We start from the raw sequence: 14,797 nt of genomic DNA, 5'->3' as shown, positions 1-14,797 counted from the left end.
ATGTGATTTTTTTAAGTGGGCAAGTAAAAAAAATGCTTAAAGGAATAGTTTACCCAATGTTCTAAACCTCAGGCCATCCAAGATGTAGATGAATTTGTTCTTCAACAGATTTGGAGAAATTTAGAATTTAGCAGCTGCAAATCCATCATTAACCAGTCCATAATCTATAATAACGCTCCCTCCAGTGAAAAAGTCCACATTCCACATGGTCCTCTCACATCAAAATCCACAGATATATTTGTTTAGAACTGTTTTCGTTTGTAAACAGTGCTTCATCTATGAATATTTTCCCCCTGATTTAGACAACTTTTTCCACTGGAAAAAGCAATATTATGGATATTTATTATGGACTTTTATCACAAAAGGTTTTTGCTTCACAAGACATTAATTGATGGACTGGAGTCATGTGGATTACTTGCAGATTATTTATGTTTTTATCAGCTGTTTGCACTCTGAGGGCACCCATTCATCACAGAGGATCCATTGGTGAGCAAGTGATGTAATACTAAATTTCGTAAAATTTAAACCCAAAACTTAAAAACAAACTTATCTGCATCTTGAGGGTGAGTAAATTTAAATATATATATATATATATATAAATATTGGGACTGGGAACTGCTCTTGACAGGATTCGTGAGATTCATCCTCCTGACTGAACACAGAACAGCAGCAGTATATTGATTATGTCTGAATGCTTTTGATTTCTGAGAAATATTCTGCTTGCAAACAGCACATTTTGACAGGGTAATCAAATACCGCCCGTGCCGGGCCCTCCTCAAGAGAGGCTGTGTAAGCAGCACGGTCCGTTAGATGCAAATTGTATTTAATTCATTTTTATGGAATAGTGTTATATTTTCAACACTTTTTTTTTTTTTTTGCTTTTTCCAAGTATTCTTGCTGACAGACGTCTTGGAATGGGATACTTCATGCCATGATTCCTGCACTACAGCTCAACTTTGTGAGTGAAAAAACACCTCTGTGTGTGTAATGACATTCCCATTCCCTGATTTAAAAAAGATGAGAGAGAGAGGCGCTCTTACAGTAAAATGTAATGTACATAAGGCAAATCCTTTTTACTCAAGGCACTGGGTTTACTCCACTGACAACATGAAAGCTTTTAGTCTTTAACAGCCCTGTCACTTCCGGTCTGAAGACAGAATACAGCTGCACACCCTGACATCAAGAGCACAACATTAAAAAGCAGACCTTATTAGACAGTGCATGGATCACATTTCAAGCTGAAGCTATTTGGTTCATAATGTAATACATTTCCATTTACAGAATCCTACAGTATTGGTTTTTACACAGGCATGTAGGGAGATGTCTACCAAAATAGCAACTGTGAGGAAAAGGACCATAAACCTGCTTTAAAGGAATGTTCTGGGTTCAATACAAGTTCAGCTGTAAACCAATTTTAATTTGTCCCTCTATTGGTAAAACAAGCAAACAAAGATTGTGCTCACAGCAATGCATTTCCACTGAAAGTGGGACAAGGTAATGCACCAAAATAAACTTTAAAATACTTTATTAAGCATTTACGTATGACCTAACACTTTACATTATACATGTTAAACGTGACTAGCATGCCTGAATCACTTACAAACCTTGTTTGAGCAAGGGTATATCCAATCCTTCAACTTTTACAACCACGCAAAGCTGGGAAATAGGAAGAGGTGTAATTTCTCTATGCTTAAAGTGATGTTTACATTAAACAAACTCACCCACAAGAACACATAACTGTAGTTTAATCTACCTTAAACAATAACCACACCTAAAATTATGATTTAGGAAACTTTTCAGCTCAAACAACACATATTTTGATGGATACAAATTACAGAATATAGAATAAATAGAATAAAATACAGAAATCATTAACAAGTAAAGCTTCAATTAGTTAACACCCATTGTAATATAAAGCTTGTTTCTAAGTCTGAGCATCCCTTTCATGGACAAATTTAAAGTTATGATACGGTTAACTGACTGTAACTTTTTTCTGTAGACAATTCTCTAAACATGACTTCTGTTCTATTTGTTGAAATTATCTTCAGTGCAATTATAGGCAGTGTAGTTGTAGTTAACAACAACATCAAAGAAACAGAAAAAAAATAAAAATATTAACATTTTTGGCTAATTAAAAAAAGCTGAAATAAAATATAAATATTAAAATAAAAACAAAAAAGAAACAAAAAGTAGAAATGTAGTCTTAGCAGCTAATACTATAATAAAATATGAATAATATTAAAATATCACCACTTTGTGGTAATCAATATAGACTTCATAGAGTTTTACTTGTACTGCACCAGAAACATTGGTGTAACTTTCAAGAACAAACTTCAGGGTATGATATGATTAGACCACAACTTCCATAGTAAAGAGTGATTCTTTTAGAGCTTGAGTAAAAACCAATGAAGATGTTCAGAGGAAACCCAGGGAAAACGGCAAAAACAAGCCTCTGGGGTAAAAATCTGGAAAGCATCTCAGTGTAACAGCCTTGTCTCAGACTACGCGCTTGAATGCTGTGGGGAAAGCACAAATTCTCCTGTAATGTCTATCCATGTCACTACAGAACCTCTGGGACTGTTACTTTTGTCATGTAAAGTGACGGCAAGACATTCGAAAAACATCCACTCCATTGATTTCCTTCTTCTTGGTTTCATTAACACATGCACAAACTAAAACCTTGATGTGTTTCATGTCCGTATCTGGCACGTCAGTCTAGCTAATGAGGTACCACAATTTAACGTTCAACACACACATGCGCACACACTGCCTGCCCACCTGACACTCTGCAAGAGCGAGCCTCATTGCCATGGCAGCCAGCTATTTATACACTACGCCACACAATCAGGCCTTGTCACAGTCAACAGGGGTGTAAGAAAAGCCGTGGATATGTCAGTCAATCAGGACATGTTTTCCTGTGACTCACTGGCTAATGGCAAGAGTTAATAGGTTGGACTAATCATGGCTGGATGAGGCAGTTGTGCAGTTCTGTCACTATATTAGCTCTATCAGTCTATCACACACATCACATACAGTTACACCTGCGCTTGAACAGTCTAAATGTCAACATTTGACCATCATTTACTCCTTTCTGTTTTGTGAAATAGACAGGAGAAATAATGACACCTGACTCCACTGAGGGGGACAAGATTTGGGTAACGTGGCCCCGTTAGCCTATATTTGCAGACTATACATACTGTTCTTTTTTTTTTTTATCTTTTGTGAAATTATAAGTGTCTTTACTGTGACTTTTGATCAATTTAATGCATCCTTGCAGAATAAATGAATAAAAAATAATAAATAAATAAATAAATAAATAAATAAATAAATAAATAAATAAATAAATAAATATTTAAATTAAATTAAATTGCATCACTGCTTATAATTTCAAAGAAATCTTTGAAATATTATGACAATTTTTAAGAACTGCTTTTTAAATACATTTTAAAATGTAATTTATTCCTGTGATGCAAAAGCAGCCATTACTCCAGTCTTTTGTATAACAGGATCCTTCAGAAATCATTTTAATATGCGGATTTGGTGCATAAGAAACATTTCTTATTATTATCAATGTTGAAAACTGTTACTACATTTTTGTAGAAAATGAAAAAAAAAAGGTTTGGAAGAAGATAAAAAAAGACAAGGTTGCATTAAATTGTGTGACATTAAAGACATTTATAATGTAATGAAACAGTATTTTCAAATAAATGCTTTTCTTTTGAACTTTCTAGTCATCAATGAATTCTGAAAAAAAAGTAACAAAGTTTACACAAAAACATTAAGCAGCAAAAAGCTTCCACATTGATAATAATAACTATTATTAACACATGAACACTTATAATTGATAAGCACCAATATTGATAATAATAAGAAATCTACATTGATTATCAAGAATTGCTTATAGAGCATTAAATCAGCAAATTAGAATTATTATTTAAGGATCACATGACACTGAAGACTGGAATAAAGTCTAGTGAAAAGTTACAAAAATAAATTACATTTTAAAAATATTTAAATAGAAAATTCTCTTTAAGTGTAATAATATTTCTAAATCTTGCTGTTTTTACTGTATTTTTGATCAAATAAATGCAACCTTTGTAAGAATAAGAGTCTTATTAAACATAAACAAATGTATAATTCCAAACTTTTGACCAGTAGTGCATGGGCGACATTTGACATTTTATTTATATAAATAAATAAATAAAAAAGCAAAAATAAATAAATAAAATAAAATAAATAAAAGCAAAATATTTTTTTTTTCGATGTAAGAATCAAAACAATGCCCTACCATATTGCAATGCATCAAAGCAGTCAATACAACACAGTATTTACAAATGTGGAAAAGAAGGGGCCATTCAAAAGTTGTTGTATGTTCAATGACACATATTCAGTTTTTTTGTAAATGGCGTTTGACTTAGTCTTTGCACGTTTGACTTGTAAACACTAAGTCGGTACTTCTGCCTATGCCACGCGTGACCTTTTCAACAAGATAACATTTTACGTGAAGTCATGAACGTGCATCGCAGAGCAGTGCAATGCGAGTATTTCTGTTTATAAAGCATATACATTTATTTAATTTTTTTGAAAATGACTGATCGTTTCCCTAGATAAGACCCTTATTCCTCGTCTGGTATCGTGAAGAGCCCTTTGAAGCTGCACTGAAACTGTAATTTTGACCTTCGACCGTTTGGTAGTCCACTATAAGGAGAATAATCCTGGAATGTTTTTATCAAAAACCTTAATTTCTTTTCGACTGAAGAAAGAAAGACGTAAACATCTTGGATGACATGGGGGTGAGTAAACTATCAGGAAATTTTAATTTGAAAGTGAACTTACCCTTTAAAGAGTATACCACCGTTTAGTAAACTGTGGAGCTTTGACTCTTGCTGCTGACTTGAAAGGCGATGCTTCCCATTTTTCAGTTGATTGCCTCTCATTTTTAACCAGAAATGTGCACGCTGCTTTTCTGATTTTCACTGAAGTTTTCCATGTCTTATTTCCCGTGTTACTTAAATGTGTCTGTTTTGAATTGTTGTTACCAATGGCGAGACATGTGAGGAAAAATAAACAATCAGTTGTGGGACTATATTCTGTCATACTGTAAGTCTCATACCATTCATTGCTGAACTTTCTACCATCATTACTGGAAATTAAATTAAATTACTGGTTGATATGTCCTGATCTCAGTAAAGTTTACACACACTTTTGGTCCGTGAATTAGATCTCGCTCAGGTCATGCTGTTGAGGTTTGGCCAGGACCGGTTGCAGGAATAAATCACTGAGGCTGCTTTCACATATATTTTACGGTATGTTCAGTGCCAATTACTGCTATTTCGAGAGTGATCCCACATAAATATGTGCGGATGTCATTCCCGAAACTTTGCAGGCTGTATGTGTCTGAAAAACGAAAGTTTCATACAAATTCTGAATGGATTAGACCCTAGAAAGTGCGCAAAGCGCGCTCCCTTTATCACTAAAAAGCGTCACTCATCTTTGTTCATCGCAATCTCACAAAGTTCTTTTATAATCAATGAAGCTCTCTAAACTGCACAATACATCTCTTATTTAAATCTGCACTTAGTCATGAGATGATTCACCAGCATGCAAAACTATGGCGCTTTGCCGCTTTCAGCGGTGAGTGAATTCTGACAAAACGTTTCTGATTGGCCATTGCGTTCAAGAAATTAACAGATATGTCTGTGATTGGCTACATTGTTAGACACTGCAAAAACACAGTTAGGGTATTTAGCGCTTGGCTAAGCACTCCAGTTGCAGCGGGGCCGACATCAGGGATTCCATGACTAACAATTTGGGGGGGGGGCAATTAACCCCCTTCCCACCCCCTAATGTCACCAATGCAGTAGTGTACAATATATTTCCCTTCTCAGATTCAACTTTGATGCATATATGAATGCATACTAAGATACTTTTTTCCCTTTCTCACCATTTCTATAGTCGCAAACACGCACTCAATCATATCACTTCAAAGATAATCTCAAGAGAGATGAACTATTCCATATAGCCCGCATAAGCAGTCATGTATACATAGGCAGAGTGTACTGTGTGTCGACGTGCACGGATGTGCCTCTGCCGGTAATGTTTCATATTGCTCTCTATTCCTGTCACTCCCTGGATGCTGTCTCACAGAATAATAATCACACTGACTGCTGTAATGCCTACTGTGCACAGAGGTTTCCCTCGGGGCTTGTAAACGAAAAAAAATAATTAAATCGGTTCACTACGAGCAGAATCGATATTTTAACGTTTCTGTTCCTGCGTTCCTCTGATATTATAACCGTTCTGAAACCGGTTTGGGTGGAAGAAATACCGGTTAATAACGTTATTTTTTAAAAACAATTTTCTTTGCCTATAATTTGCATAATAATAAAGTACAAAAACTTGAGTTTTCCTTTCCTAAAACTTTGGAACGTGTCACAATGAACCGTAATTTAGCACATTTTTTCTTTCGTTTCATAAATCTGTCAATATGATTAAGTGGAATATATTTAGTGTATGTGCCTATATTCCTTTTTATGTAAGCCTATAGATTTTCTGTTTTCTCCATTCACAGAAGCACTGCAGGTGCGTGTGATCTGTTGAATTCATCTTACACTATCCTCAGATAAACTCTAAGGGCAGTGCATTGTCATTGCGACTTACCTATGATGAGTTCACAGCTGAGCGGACATTTCACTCGTTGGCACATTTGCATAGGCCGTACTACTGGAATTCGTGATTGGTTGACAGAAAATTTCAAATATTAAATGGAACGATGAAATAACGTTATTAACCGGTTAATGGCCATTTCAAATTTTCAATTCTGTTCGGAACTATAACATTTGATTTTAGTTTCTGTTTCTGGTTCTGTTCCTGTCAAAATTTCATTTGTATCTGGTTTTCGTTTTCGTTACTTGAACCGGTTCAGAGCCCTGGTTTTCCTGATATCCCCACTGTGGTGGGCTGCCCCCCACTGGCCCCCCTCCCACACATCTTCGTCCAGCCTGGATCACTGCTATTGACAATATGGGCCAAGTAATCCTAATTTGTACCTCTAAAGAAAGCTAATCCTTTGTACCGAAATAACTAATCTGTAAAGAGCAAACACCATTCTTAGGCAGGAAAATCCTGTTAGCATCTGCTTGATTACCTTACCATTAGACTTCCTGTGCAAAAGCGCTCTAAGTTCAGTCACATGGCTAACCTCATCAACCGGGCTAATGTCTGCAGCCTTGTTGATTTCAGCTACAAATTGAGTTAATATTTCATGCTGACAGGGTCGGTTTTACTCCACAGGAGAACTAACGCTAAATGTGGCTATAGTGAATAATTCACATACCTGATAAGACTAAGCATGGCTGCGTTTAATTATTAATGATCTTAATATTGCAAAATGCACTGATCAATGCATCTCTACAGTGAGTGGGAGAAGTGAGTGAAAGGAAAGATGTGGGCAGAACAGTTGGGCTGAGTGGCACTGCATGACAGACAGCTCCAATCAGAGCAGCGCACATCTAACATGACAACAAGTACTGGATGATGCAATAACAAGTTTGGAGAGTTTTTTCTTACAGATTGAACTAAATCAAAAGTATAACAAACTAAAAGCTCATTAACCTGGAAAATCAGATAGATTTCGGAAAGAACTATTAGGGAAGTTTGTTTCCGCCATGGGATTACATAAAAAAGATAACTGTAATTTTATCTCTCACAATTCAGATTTTTTTCCACACAATTCTGAGAAATAAAAGTCAGAACTGAGAAAAATAAACTTTGAATTTATAGATATAAACTTGCAATTCAAAGAAAAAAAATCAGAACTGCGAGATGTAAACTCACAATTCAGATTTAAAAAGTCAGAATTGTGAGATGTAACTCAGAATTCAGAGAAAATTGTCACAATTGTGACATAGAATCTGTTTATATATATTGCTAGAAAGTCAGAAATATATCTGAGTTTATATCTTGCAATTCTGACTTTTCTCAAAATTCTGAGAAAAAAAATCTGAATTCTGAGATGAAAAGTCAAAAGCACCTTTTTTATTTTTCTTTTTTTTTTCTTTTTTTTAAATATGTGGCAGAAACGGTCTTCCATAGGATATGAAGTAATTTTTCAAGCTGTAAGAGTAGGATTTTCTGTGACTGCGTGGGTTATGTGACTTTCACTGCTCTGAGATCCAACAGACGTGTTTGGGGGTAATCTAGGATTAGAGCACCTTGTTCAAACTCTCACCTTTAAAGGTAAGACCACAAGTGACAGACATCAAACCTCTAGCACACATATCCTCTAATCTGACACAATGGCAGAGCGAATCAAAGCCAGTGTATCTGAGATCAGATTAAGCCCTCATAAATAATACAATATGAGAACAACCATGTCAAAAACTCAAAATAAACTGCAAATATGTAAGTTTTGAACCACACTGTAACTGACACACAGTATCATTCTACCCAGATGAGGACAGATACTGAACAATTTCATCATGTCAGTGTCCATCAACTTTAGAACTGTATAAACACAGGTCCAGGTGACTGATGATCACTTCTCGTGTCACAGTCTTTAGCATATGTGCCCATCCCCTTGTGGGACTCTAAGCTGACAGCATCCTCCACTCAGTGCCCAGGTGAGAGGGCTAACCCATCTGCATATTCATGACTGTGAAATGGACACGGTCACCATGGAGACAACCTCGTCTCATATGATGATGTGGATAAGAACCATTGAGGACTTTTGATGCAATGTTTCTGACAGGTATAATCAAATCAGCACAAGTTCTAAAGTCAAATATAGGTCAACAAATGTAACATGGTCAGCATAGACTTCATATTGTGTCATCTAATGCTCCAAATCAAACTTTTATCTATGTTGTACATGAAACAACTGTGCTCACCATCACTATCACTGAACCATAAACACTTTAATACAGGCAGTAGTAACAAACTTTGACTGGCAAAAAATAAACTGATACAGTTTCTAGTTCCAAAACAAGTAGGATATCTTTAAAGATTTTTTTCAAAGTGATCATCTGACATTGGAAGTGATTTGCTGGTGCTGATCTGCACTACGAAAGCATTAACATGATGAGAAAATACCACATCCTCCACAATGTAGTACTGATAGGATTTTAATATTAAAAACACGTCCCTTACTAGACCCTGGCACTAAAACAGATTGAGCAAAGCTCACAGGCAGATGAAACTAAGCTATGAGATTTCAGCACCATGGACAGCGACATTAAAAGCTCCTCCTGGTACACAGAATGACAGGACATGTCCAAAGGTCTGCTACTTATCAATGGTCCAATAAATAATTAAAAATATAAACAGACATACCATGTTGACCTCAGACACCATGTCTATGCTTGCCACATCGATGCTCATGCCAACTGCGACCGGTGCACCTAAATGAGAAGAAAAACTTAATCCTCAAGTTCACTGAAAGCATTCATTTATTTTATATCAATGTTTAAAACAATATTGACATGCTTATGCAACCTTAAAAGTAAGAAATAATGACGTGAGCAACATCATACCTCCAAAGTCTGGTCGAAGACGAATGTCATAGCCTTTCAAAAGCTTGTCCACTGTCTCTTTGACAAAAGACATGTTTCCTGGTTCATTGGCGCTGAAAAGAAATAATAAAGAAGGTTATTTCCATCATATTAGAGCCCAGGAGGTCTATGCTCTCGCGCCATGGTCTCCACCAGCTCTTCTTACCTTTGAGCACAGCACATCACTGCCACAATTACCGGTAATGAAAGAACACCAAACAGCCTTCGTTTCTGTATTCCAAACATTCCTTATACTCTTTCAGGCAAGGAATCGAGCGACAAAACGGACGTTGTAAGGTTTCCTTGCGTAGGTAACAGGTTACGTTATTCCATAAGTGGGTCTTTGCTAAATAACTCCAATTACTGTCAAACGCACGTAAACAAATCGCTGCGATCCGGGTTTTCGCTCTCTTGCGGAGACTGCGTTATTTGGTTAGGTGCTCGGTAAATACAATGCATTTTGCCCAAGACACTACCGGAGCTTGCAGCAGGGGAGTCGGTGTTTGGGGCTCAGCCAGATCTTCTCCATCCTTCGGTTTTGACGCCCGTAGCTGTGCTGTCCCGAATCTACACCCTCTGCTGAAGTCTCAGTCTTACGCCTCTTTTTATGTTTCAGCTACAAGCAAAGGATGGTCTGTCGAGACAGTTGACTTATTTTTCACATATACCCAACAAAAAGCCCCTGTTATTAGATGTTCGCTCGGGAAAAACGTGAGAATTGGAAACTGAAAGACCGAAACTGAAAGTTCGGCTGTAGATTCGACAACTGATGACCGAGACGACTGGAGTGTGATGAAATTGTTATGTGAGCACGAGGACTTCACTATAAGTAAAGTGGTCACGTGACATTCCACAAGCTTCGGCGCGAACTGCGTTTTGTTGGTGTGTATAGCGCGGAGTTTATTGAAAAAAGTCCATTCAAACGAAAACCTTAACTATAGACCGTTCAACAAGTGTGGTTTTGTCAGGTTCATGAGTAAAAGTTGAAGAGAACGACTGGGAGGGGTTTCCCCTCTGTTTAACTCTTCGTTCATGGAAAGCGGCGATTTATACATAAATAGCTCCTGTATTTTGCCATTGTTGCTGGTGGGTGTACATTTGAAATCTTTGTCAGGAGAAAGCAACCTAAAACAAATCTGCAATGATGACTGAGTCACGACTTGTTGTGTTGCAAAATCATTATTTGCTGTTCAGGTAGACATCATTGGTGGTTTCATACCGTGACTTGAACGCGGGAAGTCAGAATCACAGGTTAGGGGAGGAGTCATAAAAGTATTGATTCGTTTCCTCAGTATTTTTCAACTAAATTTCAGTAAGCACACAAGTTTGACTACAACGAGATTGTGCAAGAAACAAAAGAAAATTTGCAAGTAGGTAAACACTGGTACCACTTTCTTATGGATGTACACGCCACAAATATAGCACAGAAATTTAGTTTTTGGTTTAATATGCATTTAGGGTGTGCGATCAATCAGTCAATCAATCAGTGAAATGTTAAGTTGCCACTCAGTTTATTCCTTCCATTTGAGTGTTATGGACACTAGAAACCTCTTCTTTAAGAGCATTTCAACTGCAATATCAGCTACAACAAGGTATGGAGGTAGCAAATGGCAGTGCTTTCTGTTTTATTACAACATTACATTTATTAGGAGGACATCTCCTGTACTGTACCTCTGCGTGCACACACGCATACTAATAGTGATAAACAGAACATCATGTGACAGAGTGGAAGAAGAAGAATTCTGCTTTATTGACACCTTCTGTGATAAAATCAATCTGATATATTACTTGTTCTCACTACCACTCCCCATCAATGGATATTAAGGCTCCTCCATTTAGCCTCTAGACAATTTTATTATACATAATCAGATTTTCAGTGAGGCTTGACAGTCTGCTGGAGATTAAGCACAAGTGTAATGGCTTCTACCAAGCTTTTAAAACTCATTAAACTAATCCTGTTAATTTGACCTGTGTTCAAAAAAACAGGTCCGCATTGTTCTGACTGAATGGAAAGGCTGTTTACGAGAGCTGTTGGTGGATTTGACACGGTCAGTGGTTAAAGTTAGTGGCCTTCTTAAATCCCTCATGCTGCATTAAGACTGTAGTGTGCGGAATGATGCCGCCCTAATGCTTTTAGAAGCAGACACCGGATGCAGAGGGATGTGGCTGTGCTTCCTGGTACTGTTTCAGAAGCTTTATTCCAGAGAGGCGAGGGTTGAGACTCCACTCAGATGTTATTGGATGCTTGTTCTTTTTGTGTCCTCGGGTACATTCTGTTAGTATAGCAATATTTAGCTTTTGATTCACTGTCTGAAAAAGTGTTAGGACTACATTAGTCTATAATGACTGATATATTTAAACCCTCCTTATTTTTTATTGATAGCAAATCTTGTTTAATCTATTTTAGGACAGTTGGTCCTGTCTGTGCCAGGATTACCATTCAGTGAATGCCTTTTAAATTACATTTGAATGCATTACCTGTGTTGAATTGCAATTCTGTAAATTTATTTTGCCATCATTCCATTTCAAATTTCAGTTTTAATTTATTTAGGGCATGACCCATACTGTTCAAACTCATGAACTGGCAGGATATTAATTATTCATTTTTGAATTTTGCAACATTCCCTTTCTTTACAGAACTAAAAGTCATAGAATCATAGAGTATAAAGTATTAATAATATAAATTAATATATCAAGTATTTAATATCATCTTTTTAGCCATACATATAGGAAATAATTTCTAAGCTTCTTGCAGCATAAACGTTTATGAAGAGCAGCTACTATAAGGAGAGAGATGGAAAGGAGGGTAGCTCTGAACAGCACTTACCCACACACACCCACATCCCATCATCCAAACAAAGCACTCCACTCACACATCATCTGCAAATGCAAAGGCTCCTCAGTGTGTGGGCTGAGCAAATGGCACCAAGTCACGGTCACACACCAAACCAAATGCTGTTAAAGCCTTTAAAGTAACACTAGTCAAACAGGCTGTGGGAGGACTGGAACCTTTTACTATGATCCCTGTCTTTGCCTTTAAAATGACCGGTGTCCTCTGACCTCTCTAATTGTAAGGTATAAGGCCGTGTCCACAAGTTCACAATGCACTTTGCTTTATTTCGCCCACTGGACTATCAAACGTTTTTCTGATCTACTGTAGGGGTGATGTAGGATCACAAAAAGGGGGAATGAAAACATGGTTGCACTGAATTCCATTGAAAGGGCTTTTCCTTCCATTTGTGTCAAATTGCAGATGCAGAAGACCTCTCTCCTCTGCACGCCCCCACCACCTCCTCCAGATTAAATGGACAGATAAATAGATCCTCTGGATGGAGTGAATATTGCACTGTGCTGAATGAATAATGTATGTAAGTGGCTGACATTGCGGGTCTGATTTGTTTTAGATTGAGACAGATCTCTGCAAATTCACTCATAATACCTATTGAAGGATTCAGACTCCAGTGATACTATGAAGAGATGCATAGATGTCTCCTGAGACATTAAAGGAATAGTTCACCTAAAAATGAAAATTAGCTGAAAGTTTACTCACCCCAAGCCATTTAAGATGTAGATGGGTTTTTGTTTCTTCATCCCAACAGATATGGAGAAATGTAGCAATTATCTCACTTGCTCACCGGAGATCCTCTGTGATAAATGGGTGTCGTCAGAATGAGAATTCATACAGCTAATAAAAACATCACAATATCCATAAAAATGCTTCCTTTAATCCATCCCCTGTAATTATCTCACATGAAAATTCCCAATCATATTAATTTGGAACTGTTTAGGACTGTTTTTCGCTTGTTAGCTGTGTTAGGTCTGTGCATATTTCTCCCCTGATACAACTTTTTCCACTGGAAAAATCAATAATATGGTTAGAGGAATCGTATTTTAGCTTGAAACAATGGTTTGAAGTAAAAAAACATCTTAATGATGGATTTGTTTATTACAAACATGCAGATTTTCACGTTAAATGTTAACTGATGGATTGGAGTCACGTTGTAGGTTATTGTTATGTATTTATCAGCTGTTTGGATTCTAATTCTGGCGGCACCCATTCACTGCAAAAGATCCATTGGAGGGCAGTGATGTAATGCTAATTTCTCCAGAGCTATTCATACAGGTATGAAGAAACTCACCTACATCTTGGATGGCCTGAGGGTGGGTAAATAATTGGTAAAAAGTTCAAGCGTATCAAACAATAGTGATTGTAAAATGCTATGAAATTTAATTTATTGATCATACACAATGAGAAACTTACCTTGTGTCATAGATTGCAAACAGCTTTTTATTCCCATCAACTGCATTCCTGCAAAACAGAGGGAGGGGATGTTACTATTCCCATCATTCAATGCACTGTTACTAATTTTAGAATGAACACATTCTGTAAACAATTGTGATGTTTCTGAATCACAAAACCATTTTCAAATATATTACTTTTAACATGTCTTGATTTTCAATTGTGTCATTTTGTTAATCTTTGTTATTAAAGATCTGTTTATCATGAGCACATACAGTATACACACACACACACACACACACACACACACACACACACACACACACACACACACACACACACACTCGCAGGACACAGGTGGACTGTAGAAGTAACAGCTGCTCTCATGTGAAAATCTCTGGAGTCCACATCAATGAAGTCAATCAGCAGTCAGACAAAAGCACTTCAAAAATGAATCAATCCCCAAAGCACGCCTACAATATCATATTATACCTGCACAACAAAACTGTCTGTACAATCTTCATGAATCTAGAAATAATCTTGTCCTAATGGATACGTGTACCCCCCCACCCCACCCCCAATAGCACTGTGACCATTAAAGCTAACCCAAAGCAGATGTTTAATTAACTCACTTGAATCAAAGACTCTTCGCTTCTCTTGCTGTAAATCAATGTTACGTCTTCAGTATGCATTACTTTATTCTAGATACTCCTAGCGAGTGTGTTTTACTGGGATTCTTTAATACACATGCTTGTTTTATATTTAAAGTTATAATATGAATACTTTTGGATTAGGATTTTGCATAATCATTAGAACAGTGCTGTGGCACATTTTTTTTGTGGTGTGTACGACATTTAAGACATTTCCCAGATGTCCTGTCAGCCCAAATCAGCAATAGGGTGTAATTTATAAAAGAAACTAGTTCAATAAGTTCTTTTCATTTATGCACAACATGAAACTGGAGCAGGTAGAGCTTTTTAAGGTTTTCATTTATCGACTGAAGCACTGC

At 36.9% G+C, this 14,797-nt stretch overlaps 1 pseudogene; it reads right to left on the bottom strand.

Annotated features, from left to right (window-relative positions):
• LOC109057533 overlaps positions 1 to 14,797 on the bottom strand; it is a 66,610-nt pseudogene that overhangs the window by 33,306 nt on the left and 18,507 nt on the right.

Source organism: Cyprinus carpio, chromosome B6 (genome assembly GCF_018340385.1).
Source record: "Cyprinus carpio isolate SPL01 chromosome B6, ASM1834038v1, whole genome shotgun sequence".
Lineage (NCBI taxonomy): Eukaryota > Metazoa > Chordata > Actinopteri > Cypriniformes > Cyprinidae > Cyprinus > Cyprinus carpio.
Note: the sequence above shows the minus strand (reverse complement) of the source record. Positions and strands in the feature narration are given on the sequence as shown.